This window comes from Moschus berezovskii, chromosome 23 (genome assembly GCF_049115385.1).
Source record: "Moschus berezovskii isolate FMDL1 chromosome 23, NW_MosBer_1.0, whole genome shotgun sequence".
Taxonomy (NCBI): Eukaryota; Metazoa; Chordata; class Mammalia; order Artiodactyla; family Moschidae; genus Moschus; species Moschus berezovskii.
In genome coordinates this window covers 17287679-17300991 of record NC_142482.1, presented here as the reverse complement: position 1 = coordinate 17300991, position 13313 = coordinate 17287679, and positions in this window count along the sequence as shown.

Below are 13313 nucleotides of genomic sequence, written 5' to 3'. Positions count from 1 at the left end.
GTCATTTTGATTTAATGTGTATATGATATTGCTTGGATATTGTGACTCTTTAAAAGCTTCAAATGTTTACGATAGGCAGCAAATTGGTGAAAACACCAGTTTAGGATATGTTTAAAATTTTGCACACATATTTTCTTCACAAAATGTAAGTTATTGTCATTATTTTCATTTATTTGTAGCATGTTGTATTTGTAGCATGACTATGAATCAATATTTAGATAAAGCTGTAGAATATGAATTAATCCATGGTATTTCATCAAAAATGTATGTAAGTGATGAAAGTACATATTATATTGTGACTCTTTCATAGTGAATGTACAGGGAAATATATGTTAATTTGACTAATAAAGTGTGGCTTACTAAAAATATTACATCTGCACATACACATGTACATACAGATAGCTATTTCACAGAATATCAGCTGTCGACTGGAAATTAAAGGGAAAGCCATTTCTCTTGCATCAGATTATTGGGCTCTGACAACCTCAGCTTTCCCCACCTACACCACCTTCTTCAGATGTTTACATCAAACTAGTGAAGCAACCGTGCCAGAAGCACGGGGCTAGAGTGGTTTATAGGATGGTTGCTAGGGAAACCTAACACTGGGTTGTGATAGAAAGCCAACTCCTTCCTCCTCTGCAGTTTCAGTTTATGGACACTCTTTAATTTATGGCAGGAAAACGTCATATTTCCTACTGCTTCCTATTGCTGAGTCTATATAGGCCTGGGGTTTTGAACTTGGAAATCCACAGATGAGTTCCAGGAAGCGTGTAAATATGATACAAACAATTTAAAAGGAATAGAAGCCATTGCATCTCATTACATCCTTAAATGTGTATGGGAATCACTAAATTTTAAGAACCACCTCTTTAGAGGGATAACTGCATTCAAGAGCTGAGACCCTGAAGCATAAGAAAGCAAAATGGTATTTCTGGTAGAAATATATATATTTTTTCCTACTTTATCCTTGAATGGTAAATGGTAAACTTAGCTATTGTTGTGAGCTTTTATTAAAAAATATTTGCATGGATACTTATAGCCTAAGGACAATTACCTAGTTCGTTACTGTAGTGTGAATATAGCCAGAGGACGTCATAGAAAAGAGAATTTCTCTGTCACATACACTAAAAATCTCTCCCCCCCACCCCATCATTTCTTACGTTTATAATTCTTCCAAAGTTCTGCTTTATTTCCTTTCAACCAAATACAGAATTTATTTTGCAGGGGAAAAAACCCACTTTAATGCTGAGTCCAAAATCTGTTTGCTTATAATTGTTATTCTATTTCAAAAGAGGTCATCAATGCATTAAATATTCAGACGAGTGTGGGCACCCAACAGGCTTTAATACAACACAGCAGGACTTTTCTTTGGGATAGTGCAGATGAGGCTACTCTTTTTCAGGATCTTACCAATAAATGAAAGTGGACCCAACTGAGGGTAGAAAGTGAGGTGGGGAAATTGATATTATTTTTAATTTTAGATGTGCTTTCTGTTCTCTTCTTGTTATCAAGAATGAATACAAGAAAGATCAAATGAGGACATGTCAAAACATCTTGACAAAGCCAAATCTGCTATCCATAAATGAATAATAACTTAGAAATTGAATATAAACCCTTTAATTTCAAATAAAACATGCCAGCCATCATTTGTACTTTACATTATTCTATCAGTCTCAACCCCCAAAATATTTTTTAATTGTAAAGATATGAATAATGTATTAAAACAGTTTTTTATAATAATAGCTTTAGAATTTATTCATTTATTTGTGTGTCTTTACAAAGTTAAAGAAGTTCCCTTCTATACTTAGGTTGTTGAGAGTTTTTATCAAAGATGGAGGTTTTACTTTTTATTTATTCATTTATTTATGCTTACTGAAATATAGTTGTCATGCAATATTATGTTAGTTTCAAGTTTGTTATAGTGATATGAACTTGACATACATTATAAAATTATCACCAAGGTCTAACAGCTCTTTGCCCCCATTCAAGTCATTACAATATTATTGATAGATGCTGTATTTTACATATCTGTGGCTTATTTATTTTATAATTGAAAGTTGAAAATAAATTTAAATGATTTAAGGTATATATTTTTTGCATTCTTTTAAAAAATTTACTGGAATCTAAAATACAATATGAATCAACATATCTATGAAACAGACTCATAGAACAGACTTGTGGAGGCCTAAGGGGAAGAGGGGTAGAAAAGGATTGGAAGTTTGGGATTAGCAGATGCAAGCGATTATGTACAGGATGGATAAACAACAAGGTCCCCCTGCCCATGGAATTCCTCTGCCCATGGAATTTTCTAGGCAAGAATACTGGAGTGGGGTATATTTCCTACTCCAGTGATTCTTCCAGATGCAGGAATTGAATCCGCACCACTTCCATCTCATACTGGCAGGTGGATCACCCAGACAACATATGAAAAAGCAGAGACATTACTTTGCCAACAGAGGTCCATCTAGTCAAGGCTATGTTTTTCCAGTGGTCATGTATGGATGTGAGAGTTGGACTATAAAGAAAGCTGAGCGATGATGAATTGATGCTTTTGAACTGTGGTGTTGGAGAAGACTCTTGAGAGTCCTTTTGACTGCAAGGAGATCCAACCAGTCCATCCTAAAGGAAATCAGTCCTGAATATTCATGGGAAGGACTGATGCTAAAGCTGAAACTCCAATACTTTGGCCACCTGATGTGAAGAACGGACTCACTAGAAAAGACCCTGATGCTGGGAAAGATTGAAGGTGGGAGGAGAAGGGGATGACAGAGAATGAGATGATTGGATGGCATCACTGACTCAATGGATATGAGTTTGAGCAAGCTCCAAGAGTTGGTGATGGACAGGGAAGCCTGGTGTGCTACAGTCCATGGGGTCACAAAGAGTCAGACAAGACTGAGTGACTGAACTGAACTGACCTGAGTGCCACCTGGGAAGCCCTACTGTACAGCATACTGAACTATATTTAATATCCTTTTTACTATAGTAAAAATAATATAAAAAGAGTATATTTGTATAACTGAGTCACTTTGCAATACAACAGAAATTAAGTCAAGAACACTTTAATAAAATTTAAGATATGTTCTAAAAGAGGAGGGAATTTATCTGCCTTGAATCTCAACCTGCATTTAATTATATTTTATTTAAAATTTGAATATTTATTTTCAAAAAATTGTTTGGAGTATGCTATTTAAATAAGGCAAATGCATTTGATTCTTGGAACTTCTCATTAGATACTATTTAGAAAATGTGATAAGGTTAAAACACTTCAATGTTGCTCTTTTGCTGCTATTGTTCAGATGCTCAGTTATGTCTGACTCTTTGCAACCCCATGGACTATAGTATGCCAGGCCTCCCTGTCCTTCACTGTCTCCCAGATTTTGCTCAAGCTCATGTCCATTGAGTTGGTGACACCATCCAACCATTTTATGCTCTGTTGTCCCCTTCTCCTCTTTCCCTCAATCTTTCCCAGCATCAACATCTTTTCCAGTGAGTTGGCTCTTCACATCAGGTGGCTAAAATGTTGGGGCTTCAGCTTTAGCATCAGTCCTTCCAATGAATATTCAGGGTTGATTTCCTTTAGAATTGGTTGGTTTTATCTCCTTGCTGTCCAAGGGACTCTCAAAAGTCTTCTCCAGCACCACAGTTCTAAAGCATCAGTTCTTTGGCATTCAGCCTTCTTTATGGTTCAACTCTCATATCTGTACAAGACTACCGGAAAAACAATAGTTTTGACTATGCAGATCTTTGTTGTGACTCTTTATTAAACCTTATGTTTCTTATCTGAGCTCTTTTCTTTCTTAAAAAAGATGGTACTATAGACCCTGTCTTTGGTAGAGGAACCAAGGGGGATGACCTGTCTTGATGACTCCCTCAGATCAGCCTTAGTGGCCAGGATGCACCCCCAAGACATATTTATCAACTCTCTTATTTTCGTTGCACTATGTTAAAGTATTGATTCAATGCCATGTTTAAACCTATTGAATCAATCCATGATTTTACTGCCAGGTTATAATGGTTTCATTTGTTTGGTTGCTTCTGATTTTCCTCCACTAAATTTCAAAGATTTTCCCCTACTTTTTGTGTGAAATAACAAACTGAGTCAATGGATAAAAATATTTTAGAACTCTAAGCCTCTTTGTAATTGCCAAAGTTTTCATTTAAATATAATTGTATGTGTTAGCACAAAAACCAATCAAGGATGTTTAAATCAACCCCAATTCACATCATTACAAGACATCTAAAAAAATAAGATAATAGCTATCTTGTTGTCTTTAGAAGATATTCAACCATTCAATGTTTTCTATAAATGTGTAGTGTTTTATTTCAGAAAACACTTGTCTGAATTGCCAAGGACAAAAACCTATTCATTGCAGAGATATGAGAGTGTTATGGTTAGATGTTTTCAACATGCATGTTAATTTATTCCAGCATTAGAGAAAAAAGTTTGTAAAGAAGTTAGTTTTCAAGGTGATAGAAAAATTAGATTGAGTCATTCTTATTTTATTTAAATCCATTGTTTACTTCAGAACATATATTAATATATAGTTTGAAAAAATATTTGAGTAAAAATTGTTTAATATTACTTAGAAAAATGTGAGAACAACTCTTGAATGAGAGTGAAAAATGACTCAAATAACTCAGATAACAAATATTACTGTGTCACAAATTTTACTGATAATCTGTAACTTCTGAGCTATGTGATGCTGAACAATTTATCCAAACTTCAGGTATAATTCTGACTTAGAATATGAAGAAAGTTAACAGCACCTTCATCATGGCATTGTGAGGATGAAATAAATCAATTCATGTCAAGTGCTTGGGGCAATGTGCACTCAATACATATACAGTAGTGATAACATTTTATTGTTATATGATTATACTTATATTATGACTATTATTAATGTGGCTATTTCAATACAGCTAGGATGATGGTGACTCATTTTATACAAGCTGTAATAAAGTCCAAGAGTGACAAAGTATAGTAATTTTAGTTATGGGGCTTCCCTTGTGTCTGAGCAGTAAAGAATCCACCTGTGATGCAGGGGACACAGGAGACACAGGAGACACAGGTTCGATCTCAGGGTTGGGAAGATCCCCTGGAGTAGGGCTTGCAACCCACTCCAGTATTCTTGCAGGAAAATTCCAAGGACAGAGCAGCCTGGCAGGTGACCAATTATAGAATCACAAAGAGTCAGACACGACTGAAGCGACTAAGCACAGCATGCACACACAATTTTAGTTAAAGGTACAGATATTTCTCAGAATTCTCCAAGCCAGGCTTCAACAGTATGTGAACCACGAACTTCCATATGTTAAAGCTGGATTTAGAAAAGGCAGAGGAACCAGAGATCAAATTGACAACATCTGTTGGATCATCGAAAAAGCAAGAGAGTTCCAGAAAAAGCATCCATTTCTGCTTTATTGACTATGCCAAAGCCTTTGACTGTGTGGGTCACAACAAACTGTGGAAAATTCTGAAAGAGATAGAAATATTAGACCACAATACTTGCCTCCTGAGAAATCTGTATGCAGGTCAAGAAGCAGCAATTAGAACCAGACAAGGAACAACAGACTGGTTCCAAATTGGGAAAGAAGTATGTCAAGGCTGTATATTGTCATTCCTGCTTATTTAACTTATATGCAGAGTACATTATGTGAAATAATAATGTATTATTATTTCATAATAATAAGCACATATTATTATTTCACAGGCTGGATGAAGCACAAACTGGAATCAAGATTGCCAGGAAAAATGTCAATAACTTAAGATAAGCAAATGACACCACCCTTATGGCAGAAAGCTGAGAAAGAGGAGAGTGAAAAAGTTTGCTTAAAACTCAACATTCAGAAAACTAAGATCATGGCATCCAGTCCCATGACTTCATGGCAAATAGATGGGGAAATGACGGAAACAGTGAGAGATTTTATTTACTTGGGCTCCAAAATCACTGCAGGTGGTGATTGCAGCCATGAAATTAAAAGACGGCTTGCTCCTTGGAAGAAAAACTATGACCAACCTAGACAGCATTTTAAAAAGCAGACACATTACTTTGCCAAAAAAGGTCCATCTAGTCAAAGCTATGGTTTTTCCGGTAGTCATGTAAGGATGTGAGAGTTGGACCATAAAGAAAGCTGAGCCGAAGAATTTATGCTTTTGAACTGTGGTGTTGGAGAAGACTCTTGAGAGTCTCTTGGACTGCAAGGAGATCAAACCAGTCCATCCTAAATGAAATCATTCCTGAATATTCATTGGAAGCACTGATGCCGAAGCTGGAGCTCCAATACTTTGGCCACCTGATGTGCGTAGAACTGACTTATCGGGAAAGACCCTGATGTTGGGAAAGATTGAAGACAAGAGAAGGGAACAACAGAGGATGGATGATTGGATGGCATCACCGGCCTGATAGCCATGAGTTTGAGCAATCTCTGGGAGTTGGTGATGGACAGGAAAGTCTGGCGTGCTGCAGTTTATGGGCTCACAAAGAGTCGGACACGACCGAGGGACTGAACTGAACTGAACTGAGCATGTGTTTCCACCAAGATTGCTGTTTGATTCTTAGCACCCAGCAGTGCCAACACTGGTGATATAAACACTGTGAGTGACAGTTCATAAAGCACACATAATAATCTCATTTAGCCGTCACAACAATTTGTATGTATAAAGTTATTATTAGTCTAGAAATGAGGAATCCAAAGCTTTAAGTTATTGAGACATTTCCTCAAGTTCAATCACAGTAAATAATAAAACTAAAATCAAACCCAGAGTCCTTCTATGAGGCTGGGAGTATTCTGATATCAAAGCCAGACAAAGTAACCATAAGAAAGGAAACTGTGAGGCAACATATGTATATAAATATATCTCATTTAATGCAAGTGGGTGTATGCTCAGTCACTGAACTGTGTCCATCACTTTATGACCCCATGGACTGTAGCCCACCAGGCTCCTCTATACATGGAATTTTCCAGGCAAGAATACTGGAGTGGGTTTCCATTTCCTCCTCCAAGGGGTCTTCCCAACCCAGGAATTGAACCCAGGTCTCCTTCATTGGCAGTCAGATTCTTTCCCACTGAGCCACTGGGGAAGCCCAATAAAGATGCAAAAATCCTCAACAAAATATTAGCAAACTGAATTCATGAACTATGGATGATGTAGCATGAACAAGTGGGATTCACCCCAGGGATATAAGATTGGTTCAACTTAATAACTATAATAGACCATAGCAATTGTTGTATAGCACAAAAAATTCCCCATATGATCATTTCAAGAGATGTAGAAAAAATCAACCAAGTCCAATATATTTTCATGAGAAAAATACCCAACAAGCAAGGGATAGAAGAGAAATTCCTCAGTTTCACAAAGAGCATCTGTGAAAACCCACCGGTAGTGTTGAAAGACTGAAATCTTTCCTTTAAGACCAGGAAAAAGACTAAGGGATCCACTTCCACCTATTCTAGTCAGCACTGTATAGCAGCTAGTTAGACATGAAAACAAAGCAAAATACATCTAGATTGGAAAGGAAGAATTAAAACTATTGTTGGCAGATGACATCATCATATACATAAAAAACTCCAAAGATTTTACACACATAAAATGACTAGAGTTCATGATGAGTCCTTCAAAGTTACAGGATATAAAATCAATATGCAAAAGTCTGTTGTATTTGTAAACACTATCAATGAGCAATCTGGAAATGGAATTTAAAAAGCAAGTCCATTTACAACAGCATTAATAGGAATAAAATGATTAAGAATAAACTTAACCAAGGACATGCAAGTTGTATTGACTGAAAAATATAAAACATTGTTGAAAATAATTTTTGAAGGCCTAAATAAGAGATAATCTATGTTTATTGGAGGACTTAATACTATTAAGATGACAATATTCTATAAATTACCCTACAAATCCAAATTCAAAACAATCTCTATTAAAATTCAATTGTCTTTTTTTCAGACATGGACAAGTTGATCCTAAAATTCATATGGATCTGCAAGCAATCTTTTTTTTTTTTTTGCTTTGCAATATTGTGTTGGTTTTGGCATACACTGACATAAATCCTCCCCGAGTGTACATGTGTTCCCCATCTTGAACCCCACTCCCACCTCCCTCCCCATTCCAACCCTCTGGGTCATCCCAGCACACCAGCCCCAAGCATCCTGTATCATGCATTGAACCTGGACTGGCGATTCGTTTCACGTATGATAATATACATGTTTCAATGAATTGCCAAAATAATCTTGAAAAGAAAGGTAAAAACTGATGGACTCACATTTCTCTATTTTGAAACATCATATGAAGCTATGGGATTTAAAACATTGCTGTATTGATTAAAGGATAGACATACAGATCAATGCAATATAATTGAAAGGCTAAAATTGAACCCATATATGTCTATGGCTAACTGATTTTCGACAAGGGTGCCAAAAGTTTTTAATGTGTAAAAAAGAGTCTTTTTAAATAAGTGTTGATGGGACAACTGTATATCCATATGCAGAAAAAAGAAGAAAAAGAAAAAAATTAATTTGGACCCTTTTCTTATGCCATATGTGAACATTAACTCACAGAAGTCAAAGACCTAGATGTATGCCCTAAAACAATAAAAATCTCCATAGGAAACATAGGTGTAAATCCTTAGGACCTTTGATTAGAAAGTATGATACCAAAAGTAAAATAACAAAAGAAAACATGAATAAAATGGACTTCATCAAAATTAAAGATGTTTTGCATCAAAGGACACCTTCAAGAATGTGAACATACAATCCACAGAACAGGAAACAAACATTTGCAAATCAAGCTTCTGATAAGGGTCTAGTAACCAGAATATATTTTTAAAATGCTTCCAATAATAAAAATACAAGTTTTCAGATAGGCAAATAATTCAAATAGATTTTTTTTTTTTCCAGAGAAGATACACAAATGGCCAAAAAGAACATGGAAGAATGCCCTAAATCATTCAGTTCAGTTCAGTTCAGTCGCTCAGTCGTGTCCGACTCTCCGCGACCCCATGAATCACAGCACGCCAGGCCTCCCTGTCCATCACCAACTCCCGGAGTACACTCAAACTCATGTCCACAGAGTCGGTGATGCCATCCAGCCATCTCACTCTCCGTCGTCCCCTTCTCCTCCCGCCCCCAACCTTTCCCAGCATCAGACTCTTTTCCAGTGAGTCAACTCGTCGCATGAGGTGGCCAAAGTATTGCAGTTTCAGCTTTAGCATCAGTCCCTCCAATGAACACCCAGGATTGATCTCCTTTAGAATGGACTGGTTGGATCTCCTTGCAGTATAAGGGACTCTCAAGAGTCTTCTCCAACACCACAGTTCAAAAGCATCGATTCTTCGGCGATCAGCTTTCTTCACAGTCCAACTCTCACATCCATACATGACCACGGGAAAAACCATTGCCTTGACTAGACGGACCTTGGTTGGCAAAGTAATGTCTCTGCTTTTTAATACACTATCAAGCATTAGGGGAATAGAAATCAAACTTACAGTGAGATCCCGTTTAACACCCACCAGAACAGTGTTCTTGCCTAGAGAATCCCAGGGACAAGGGAGCTTGGTGGGCTGACGTCTATGGGGTCACACAGAGTCGGACAAGACTGAAGCAACTTAGCAGCAGCAGCAGGACAGTTAAAAGATCTTTTTCTGAAGTGTGGGAAAAGGCAAGTATTGGTAAGGATGTGAAGTAATTAATAAACTTATACATTGCTAGTGGTAATGTAGAAGAGTATAACCACTTTGGAAAACAGTCTGGTAATTCCTCAAAAAGTTACATATACAATTACCATGTAAAACAATAATTCTACTCCTAGGTATATATATCTCAGAGAACTGAAAGCAGAAATTAACACAAAAACTTGTATGTGGATCTCATAACAGAATTACAACAGCCAAAAAGTGGAAAAAAATCAACTGCTGAATAAATAAATAAAATGTGATATATCCATACAATGGATTGTTTTTCAGCTATTAAAAATACTGATATATGGTACAGTGTGGGTGAGCCTCAAAACTATTATGCTAAATGAAACAAGGCAGAAACAAAAGCTCACATATTCTGTGACCTCTTTCCTAGGAAATTTCCAGAATAGTTAAATTCAGTTGCTAGCATTTAGGAAGATTGGTGAATGAGAGGTTACGGGGTTTCTCTTTGGGGTGATGGACTCATTCTGGGGTTAGGTAATGGTGATGGTTGAACAAAATGAGAATTATATTATTGATAAAAAGCCCCTGAGTTGTACACTTTAGAAAGGCAGATATTGCACTGGCAGTCTCTTTCTTGGTTAGACAATCTTCAGAGTACTTGCAGGTAACAGACTCTTCTCATAAAAGGGTGCTCATAAAAGTGCTTGCCTAGAATGGGCAAGAACTCCAAAAGTTAGAGTCTGTCGCTTTGTATTGGAGTATAACTGCTTCACAATATTGTATTAGTTTCTTCTGTACGACAAGATGAACCAGCTATATGCAGGCATATATCCTGCCCCACCTGACCCCCTTCCATTTCTCCCATCCCACTCACCTAGGTCATCAGAGAGCACTGAGCTGAGCTCCTTGTGTGATAGGGCAGGTTCCTGGTGGGAATGTAAATTGCTCCAGCCACTATGAAGAATAGTATGGGAGGTCCTTAAAAAACTAAAAATAGAACTACCATTTTATTGTTGTTTTTGAGACACCAAGTCATGTCTAACTCTTTGCAACCCCATAGACTGCAGCAGACCAGGCTTCCTTCACTATCTCCCAGAACTTGCTCAAACTCATGTCCATTGAATCGGTGATGCCATCCAACCATCCCATCCTCTGTCACCCCCTTTTCCTCCTGCCCTCAATCTTTCCTTTCAACAAGTCAGCTCTATCAGGAGACCAAAGTATTGGCGTTTCAGCATCAACATCAGTCCTTCCAATGAACATTCAGCATTGGTTTACTTTAGGATTGACTAGTTTGATCTCTTTGATATCCAAGGGACTCTTAAGAGTCTTCTCCAGCACAACAGTTCAGAAGCATCAATTCTTTGGCTCTCAACATTCTTTATGGTACAACACTCACATCCATACCTGACTACTAGGAAAATCATAGCTTAGACTGTACAGAACTTTCTTGGCAAAGTGATGTCTCTGCTTTTTAATATGCTGTATAGATTTGTCATAGCTTTCCTTCCAAGGAGCAAGTATCTCTGAATTTCATGGCTGCTGTCCTCATCTGCAGTGCCCTGTCTGGAGCCCAAGGAAATAAAATCTGTCCCTGTTTCCACTTTTACCCTTTCTATTTGCTGAGAAGTGATGGGACTGGATTTGTAACAAATTCAATAAAGACTTTTTAAAAAATGTCAAAAAGATACAAATTAACTTTTTTAAAGAGTTACTCCTAATAATATCACATCATCAGAAGCCCCTTTTATCATTTTTATCTGAAAATGTATTTCTAGATTCCCTGCGATTCAAGGATTTTTCCAGAAAGCTCTAGCTCAAGGCCACAGTGTTTGAAGCCTAGAGATATCAGATAACATCTTGCAAACCTAAGGCATTTATTTCCAGAATCTGTCAGCTCAATACAGTCACTACTAAGAATGCTCCAACTTGAAATAATGAATTTTTACTTCTTGAGATAACATAAAAAATTTCATTCTGACAGAAACAAAGGAAAGAAAGCAACTTGCTTTCAAATACTGAGAAGTCAATAGTGGAACACCTTTCTGTTCCTTTCTTTAGTTTAATCTTTAAAATACACAGAGAAACAGAGACATAAACTTCAAACATACTATTATGTAGTCAGCCTTCCTCAAGGCAGTACTAAAGAAAGATGCTTACATCTGGATGATGTCTATTCGGGCAGTTCAATTTTAAAATAATACTCACCCCTCCACACTCCCCACAACTGCTGCCTTCCTTTTGAAAGCAGGATGAAACTTCCTCCTACCAGCCCTCACCTTCAGATCCACCTTTCTCCAACCCAGGCTCCATATCCGTGCCAAGGCGGTTGTTCAAGCCTGACCTCGCTCACCTTGCCTGGTTTTGCCCCCACACTGCGTGTTTTCCCAAGTCTCCATGCGTGGCTGTTCCCTTTGCCTGAGCACTTCCTGTCCTTAACCACTTAGACATCTTCTCCTTCTCTCCAAGGGGTCAGCTCAAGAGTGACTTTCCCTGTGGGGGACCATCCATTCAGTTCCCTCCAAGTGAAATTAGGTGTTCTTTCATGTACTCATGACACTCTCACAGAGTGATCCTATAATTACAACGCTTCTAACTCACCACTGGACTATGAGATCATTGAGGCTGGACTATGTCTTATTGATCATTATGTCTTAGCTCTTAGTGATGTTCTCCTTGGCACATACAGATACTCAGAAGCATTTATTGAAATGGATCCTTAATGTCATTTTAGGGCTACAAAAAGTATGGAAGATCTGGGACAGACTATATAATCTGAGATCTCTGAGCAACATAGCTACAACCACTAAAAGAACCAAAAAATCTGATTTAGAGATGTATTTTCCTTTACCTTCTCATTTTTAATATATTCGGGCTAACAGCAGAGCTAAATAAAAGTGATAAAAAATTAAGCTGGGTAGTTAATTGGAATTAGTCAGATTATTGTGATCTACAATTTTTAAGGAAATGTATTAACACTTAGAGTAATAACAAATAATATTCACATCATGAGATCATATAGTTTAAAATTTTATTCAGCATACATTTTTTATATCATTTTCTATAAACCAGACACTGTTCTAAAAATATCAATTCATTTCATTCTTATAACAGCCTTAAGAGGTCATCATGACAAACTTGGAACTTTCTTTACTGTCTTGTGATTTTGGCCTGACTCCTTCTCCCTATACCCAGCAGAAAGATTTGGAACTGAAGAAAATAATATCAACGGAACAAAGAAATTCTTGTCAAATATCCTAAAAGGTATCCAAAGATCTAATGAAGGAGGTCACGTCAAAATGAATATTGCAATATTCAGCATAATGTGCTGCAAAAAGGTAAAACAAATGATAGCTTGAATATTTTAGTGAATTTTTGTATGACATTGGAGTATTGCATATTTAAAATAAATCACCTGATAAACCCTGAACAGCAGGGTTCCAGAAATGGAATCCTTATAGGATCAAGATAAATCCAGGCTCGTCATAGCATAAAGCAGGCATCAGAACAAAATCTTAAAGACATTCTCGTTTCTCCTTATTGACACTTTTAGTAAAGAGTGATGATTAATTGCAGGTAGAATATTTAAAAAGAGCATGTGACAGGTTAAAGTGCCACCCAGTGAAAGCTAATGGCAGTGAGTATGATGGAATAGCATGATGTCCG